A 7548-nucleotide genomic window follows, 5' to 3' on the forward strand; every position below is an offset into this window, starting at 1 on the left:
AACAAGTATCAATCCATTATGTTTTTCCGTTGTTGGTATTGTAATATTTGCTTCAACTTTTATTAACAGTGATTTTTCTGTAATGAGCCCAAATAGGAAGTTCAAAGAAAATTTTCACTATTTTTTTTTCTGGCCATTATTATTATTTGTTTCATTACAAGGATATCCTTGAAGATAATTTTGTCATAGAGGGGATATGTTAAAAAATGAAATGTTCTTTGGTAGCACTGTGAGGAGACCCAGTGTCTGAGAGTCTAGTGATAAAGAGATGAGAGGAAAAAGAGTATTATAGGAAAAAGAAAAGTAGAAGAGATACAAGGTATCTGATACAAAAATTCGGATGTCTTTCATTCCTCCAACAAATATTTTTGACTGCTTGTTATACACTAATGTTCTCATTGTTGAGATCCAGCAATGAACCAAACAAAGCTCTACCCTTCTAGAATGTACATACTATGAGGGGAGATAGTGTGAAAACTAACGCTAAATAAAAAATCATGTAGTAAGTTAAAATGGGATAGATGTCATAAAGAAAAACAAAGCGGGAAGGGGAATGGGGAGTGTGGGCAAAATATATGTTTGAAATATTGTAAGAATTACCCAAATGGGACCCAGAGACACAAAGTGAGCAAACGCTGTTGGAAAAATAGTGCCGATAGACTTGCTGGACACCCGGTTGCCACAAACCTTCAATTTAAAAAAAAAACGGGCTATCTTCGAAGTAAATAAACGTATAGTTCATTTACTAGAAACTAGTTTATAGTTTACCATAAAGCAACGTAGAGTTAAACAAGGTATGCCTATACTAAGTGAGACACGCACGACTGTGCTGGGCTGCCCAGAACTCCTTAGACATAGACAAAATGCACAACCTCGAACATCTACCCGCTGCCTCAGTTTACCGTGCGCCTACGGGCTACCACCCACACCTGGTGTGACAAATTTCCCTCCCATTTCAGCTGACCCTCCTTCCACCCTTCACAATAACTCACAAGCCGCTATCCTTCTGGCCTCCTTTCCCTTAGGCTCACTTAGGTTTCTTCCAAGGTCGATTACCGTATTTATTGTAATACAACTGCCTTAATAATTTAACATGTATAAAACCGTGGTACTGTTTGTATTAGGTTACTATCTTTTTTTTTTTTTAATATAATATCACCGATGAAGTTTTTAAATGTTGCGCCCCATAGCTATTTTGCCCATCACCTCTGTGGTTTTCATAGGGTGATTTTCATAGCACAGTGATTTTTAGTAACCTGTCTCTTGCGTGATAGCGGAACTGGCTGTGTTTGGAGACAGGCCGAGTGTAGTGGATTTTGCTGATGAATGGACCGGAAGTTCTAAAGAGCACAGTGGCAGGGGTTTTAGGAGAGAGAATGGAGAGGAGGGGAGGACAGCAGAGGGATATGCAGAGCCGTGGGATTATTAAAATACGGAGTAAAGTGTGACCTGGGAGCCTGGAGCAACTCATGGATTAAACAAGAGACAAAGGGTAAAATGGAATTAACGCTGTGACCTCAAGGCTGACGGCGGAGGCCAGGCTGTAAGTGCTGGGAATCAGAGGGGTGACAGTCCGGGCGCCTCATTATTTCCACCTTCTAGCAAGGAAGTGAGGAGGTGAGGGGGGCAGGGCAGGTGGGTTTTCTCTGAGCACGAGGGGCTCCTGAGAGAGTTACCACATGAGTGTGAATAAGTTCAAGTTAACAAAGAGAGAATATTCATTGCTACTCTGCTTGGATAGAAGTAGGGGATTTAAAAGTGGGGAGACATCTGGGGGGATGGAGAAACTAATGCCAGGGCCAGAGGGAGAACCTGACAAAACTCGAGGCTAGAGATACACAGAAATAAACCATTTCGCAGCCTTCGGGGTTTACATCGCTTGATCTCCAGCATCAGAGCCGGAATTGTGATGGGGACTGGCTTTTATTTCTGCCCAAACTCTCAAGGACTCTATGAAGTGGCTTGAGAAGAGACGATAACTCTTTGAATCGAAAACATCTTTATTTTCTCTTAAAAACAAAGTTAATGTTCTTTTTTTTTTTTTAATTTTATTTATTTATGTGACAGAGAGAGACAGCCAGCAAGAGAGGGAACACAAGCAGGGGGAGTGGGAGAGGAAGAAGCAGGCTCCCAGCAGAGGAGCCTGATGTGGGGCTCGATCCCGGAACGCCGGGATCACGCCCTGAGCCGAAGGCAGACGCTTAACCGCTGTGCCACCCAGGCGCCCCCAGAGTTAATGTTCTGTCACCAAAAAGTGAATGGAGTGCCGAAAAGTGAAGAGAGAACCAAAACATGTCATTGTCCCCCAAGGGCTCGAACTACACGTCGGACATGTTAGTGCTTTTGCCTTAAAAAACGTGCAGGGTTTCATTTTTAGTGTCAGTGGACCCACAACTAAAAACCGATGCTAAGAACAATACAGCACATGCTGATGATTGTCCAAACTTTGCTTTCTGAGTTTCAAATCCTGTGGCGCGACATAAATGTTAGGAAGTTCAGAAAAATATAAAAGGAAAGAGTGCTGGGAATTCCGTCGCTCAGTTTTATGCATTTTCCAAAAGGCTATTTTATTTATAGTCAAATATCCCAATAGCTTATGTGCGACAGTTTTAAAGAATGGTTATCACAGGCCGCTCATGGGTTCTCCGTCAGGGTTTTCCAGACTGTTCTCGGTGACCATCCGCACCTGAAGCTCCTGTAAACTTGTTGAGTTAGTGACTCCCGGTCCCGCCTCAGGCCTGTTGAATTAGGATTGCCTGGGGATGAATCCAGAGTCCGCCTTTCAAAGCTCCTCAGCTATTTCTCACAGTCAAGTTGGAAAATGTGACCTCGGGGAAAGACAACATAAGGAGACATTTAGTTACACCTCTCTGGTTTATTAGCCTCTTCCAATTACAATAATGGAACCACTGAGGTTAGATTCAAAAGTGATATAACGAAAATTTATCAAGCTGTGATGTGCCAGCTCTTTTATATAGGGAACCCGAACTTCCCTAAGACTCTGAGTATGAATTGTGTTGTCTTAGAGATTCTCCCCCCATTGGTTTGTGCCCCTAAACTGCAGAAAGCAGTCCGGTCCTTCTCTAGACCTTCCCTGTGTTAGCGTCTCCTCCGTGTTCTCTAGAAACAGGACGGAGCTTCTATTAGGTCCATTAATAGCCCCTGTATTTCCTGCAGCTCCAGCTTTACTAGTTTCACTGGTACCTCCGTGGATTAGGATTCTCCAGAGAAAGAGAGAAAAGGGATGTATATATAGAAAGAGATTTATTAGGAGGAATTGGCTTATGTGATTGTGAAGGCTGGCAAGTCCCAAGGTCTGCAGGGTGAGGCAGCAAGCTGGAGGCCCAGAACTGATGGCTCCAGGCTGAGTCCAAAGGCCTGAGAACCAGGAGACAGGAACGTGTCTTTCTGGTCTGAAGGCTGGCAGACTTGAGGCCCAGGAAGAGCTGTTGTTTCAGTTTGAGTCCAAAGGCAGGAAGGAAGCTCATGTCTTAGTTTGGAGGCCATGGTGTAAGAGGAAGTCTCCCTTACTTGGGGAAAAGTCAGCTTTTTTGTTCTAGCCAGGCCTTCAACTGATTGGACAAGGCCCACTCACATTAGAGAGAGCAATCTGCTTTACTCAGTCTACCAATTTAAATGTCTATCTCATCCAAAGGCACCCTCACAGAAACAACCAGAATAATGTTTAACCAAATATCTGGGTACCCGTGGCCTAGTCACATTGATGCGTAAAATTAATCATCACATCGCTTCTCCCTTACTTAATCCAGCTAGCACACATGGTATTATATAAATAAATTAAAGATCACTTACTATTATGTATTAAGATGCTAATTCAGGTTTTTGAAATAAAGCATAGCATTTTCACAAGGTGAATTTGGGTTCAGTAACTAAGTCTAATACTAAAGGAGAGGCACTGCTATTGGCCTCATGTTCTGGCACTTGAAGGACTTCCCTTTATTTTGACAAACAATTCTGTCTTTGCCAATTCTTTTATTATTTACCTGTGTTATTTTCGCGGAAATAGCATGTTCATTTATTTTTGCTAACAAATATTTACTCTCAGCTTCGTCTGTGTAGTCAGTATGAGCAGTGGAGGCACTCTTATGACAGGTGTGGAATGGTGGAGTTGTGAAATAATTAAAGAAATCATCACATAAGTAACTTCTAGTAACACTTGTGGTGTGAAAGGAAAATGCAGGTTGTAGATGGGTGGGGGGATGGGGTAACTGGGTGATGGGCATTAAGGAGGTCATGTGATGCAATGAGCGCTAAGTGTTACATGCAACCGATGAATCACTAAACTCTACCTCTGATACTAATAATATACTATATGTTAATTAATTGAATTTCAATAAAATAAAATTTTAAAAAAATGCAAGATGTGACACATAATGAAGCCTCTTCCCTAGAATTGAGGGTTTATGAAGTTGTGGGAATTTCCTCAAGCTAAGGTAATAAAGGGTGATTTAAAGCTAGCTTCATATCGGGTGGAAATAAAATGATTTCAGGCAGAGGAGATGGAATGTGCAAAGCTTCTGAGGCAGAAGGGAGCCCAGGGCATTTGGATGCAAAGAAGTCTGAGGTGGTTGGAGCCAAGTGCAAGGGCCAGAGCAGGCCATGCAGCCCTTGTTGCAGCCTTGGGATGTTTTCCTAAGAATAATAGGAGGCCTCTAAAGGGTTTTAGGCAGAGTGGTGCTATGATTGGACGTGTGGTTTGAGAAGATCACCCTGAGAGGTTGGAACAGGGTTGGGGGAGGGGCAGTGAGGAGATGGTTTGGAGGTTATTGCAGAAGGGGGGAGCCATGATGGTTACATATGGCACAACAGTGGTGACAGGGAACAGAGGGTATCTCCAAGAAGTTTTCAAGAGACAGACTGATAACCTTGGATATGAAGGAGGGAAGGGAGGTGTCCAAAACTACCACTAATTTTCTGGTAAAACTAATGGGATGCACGGTGTTAGAGGGAGAGGTTACACTGGAGGGAGAGCAACTTGAGGGGGCAGATTTTGAACTCCTCTGGACTCAAAATGTCTGTAGGACTTCCAAGTATAGTAATATCGAGTAGACACTCTGGAGGGAAGGGAGAGGTCCAGGATATTGGTGTATAGATGCTTTGGTTTTGACCCAATCGGGGCAGAGTAGAATTTTCTAGAATGAATAGTTGCCCTTCCAGAACTCCACCTACTTTTCTGCCCTGTTGAGTTCAGGGTGATCACAGTCTCCAAGTGGATTTTGGAAGACAGGAACTGATGACACAGGGTGAGGGGGTGCATGGAAGTTGCAGAAAGACCAAAAAGCATTCTGAGTGTCTCAGAATTATACTCAAGCAGAAGAGTAACAACAACTGCCAACTTCTCCAGTGATTTAGGTCTTGTATATTAGGTCTGGAAAATGATCCTGAGGCAGAAATAGTCTTTCCTTATTCTATTCAGTAGGGCTAGTCTCATTTTGTTTGCAATTCCACTGGACTTAGATTAAGTGGAAATTATCTTCAATACGAGGATTTTGTGGTGGTATTACTTTGTATTTTCTTCTGTTGTGCAGCATATTTTAAGGGATGTTCAGAAAGCTGGATCATTTTTAAACCACTAGTCAAATTTCTTACTTTCTGATTTTATTTTTTTATTTTTAAAAAGATTTTATTTATTTATTTGACAGAGAGAGCACAAGCAGGCAGAGCTGCAGGCAGAGGGAGAAGCAAGATCCCCACTGAGCAGGGACCCTGATGTGGGGCTCAATCCCAGGACCCTGAGATCATGACCTGAGCCGCTTAACTGACTGAGCCACCCAGGTACCCCTTATTTTCTCATTTAAAATAATTTTTTTTGGATTTAGTTGATTTCTGCATAACTGTATCATCATGGTTTAGAAGATGCAGCAAACCATAAGAGACTCTTAACTATAGGAAACAAACTGAGGGTTGCTGGAGGGGAGATGGGTGGGGGGATGGGGTAATTGGGTGACAGGCATTAAGGAGGGCACATGATGTAATGAGCACCGGGTATTATATGCAACTGCTGACTCACTGAACTCTACCTCTGAAACTATTAATACACCCTATGTTGCTTAATTGAATTAAAATAAAAAAGACACTGGAGGCCATGGGGTGCCTGGGTAGCTGGGTGGCTCAGTCAGTTAAGCATTGAACTCTTGATTTCAGCTCAGGTCATGATCTCAGGGTCATGAGATTGAGCCCCGAGTCATGTCAGGCTCCGTGCTCGGCAGGGAGTGTGCTTGAGATTCTCTCTCTCCCTCTGCCCCTTCCCCCATCTCGTTCTCTCTCTCTCTCTCTCTCTCTATCAAATAAATAAATAAATCTTTTAAAAAATTACCAGATAGGTAAAGAAGGAAAATATAACTAATAAAGAGGAAAATCAATTTATCAAAACTGCCACAGAATTGATACGGATGTTAAAATCTGTATAAAGAACACTAAAACTGTGATGGTTACTATAGTCTGTATGTTCAAAAAGTCAAATGGAGACGTAGATATTAGAAACAAGACCCAAGTCAAGTTTCTAGAGATGAGATTTTCTGAGAGTAAAAAAACAAAAAACAAATTGGATGGGATGAATGGCAGATTAGACATTACAGGAGAAGAGAGTCATGAACTGAAGACACAATAGAACCGAAGTAATAGAAATGATCCAAAACGAACACAGGAGAAACTTTAAACATAAAAATATCATTAACAAGCTGTGAGAAAACTTTAAGCAGCTAATATGCATGTATTGGAGTATCCCAAGTGAGAGGAGAGAAAGGGGGTGAGGACACAGGAAAAAAAAAAAAGGTTTTTGTGGATTTAGTTGATTTTTCATACTGTATCATTACGATCTTGTTCAGAACATTTCTTTGAAATCTAACCAGAAATATATGAAAAGTGATACTATATTTTAAGTAACTCCTCCCAAATTTTTAAGGCAGAAAATTAAAGGTAATAATAAGAACTCAAGAAGCTATTTAGCTTAAAAAACGGTATTTTAAGAGATCAATATTTAGCATGAATGGGACATTCTCTTTTATCCCATTGGATGATTTAATAGTAACAGTATAATAGTAATGTAATAGTAAAATAGTAATGTAATGATAATACTATAAAAATTGAATAATAGTATAATAATATATACTAGTAGTAATAATAATATACTAATATATTAGACTATTATGTTTTCTTTAAATCAGGGAATTTGGTATTATATTTTATTTCATTTTTATTTTTTTAAAGATTTATTTACTTATTTGAGATAGCATGGGGGGGAGGGGCAGAGGGAGAGGAAGAGCAAGAATCCTCAAGCAGAATCCCTGCTGAGCACAGAGCGTGACATGGGGCTCGGTCCCAGGACCCTAAGATCGTGACCTGAGCTGAAAACAAGAGTTGCACACTTACTGACTGAGCCACCTAGACATCCCTGATATTATATTTTAAAAGCAAATCTTCGTATTTAGAGAGCAGCAAGAGAACTCTATCTTTACATAAGGATTTTAAAAATTATTATTTAGTTGCTATTTGCTTCCTACATATCAAGAGTACTCGATATAGATT

This window comes from Ursus maritimus, unplaced genomic scaffold, assembly GCF_017311325.1.
Source record: "Ursus maritimus isolate PB19 unplaced genomic scaffold, ASM1731132v1 scaffold_31, whole genome shotgun sequence".
Classification (NCBI taxonomy): Eukaryota; Metazoa; Chordata; class Mammalia; order Carnivora; family Ursidae; genus Ursus; species Ursus maritimus.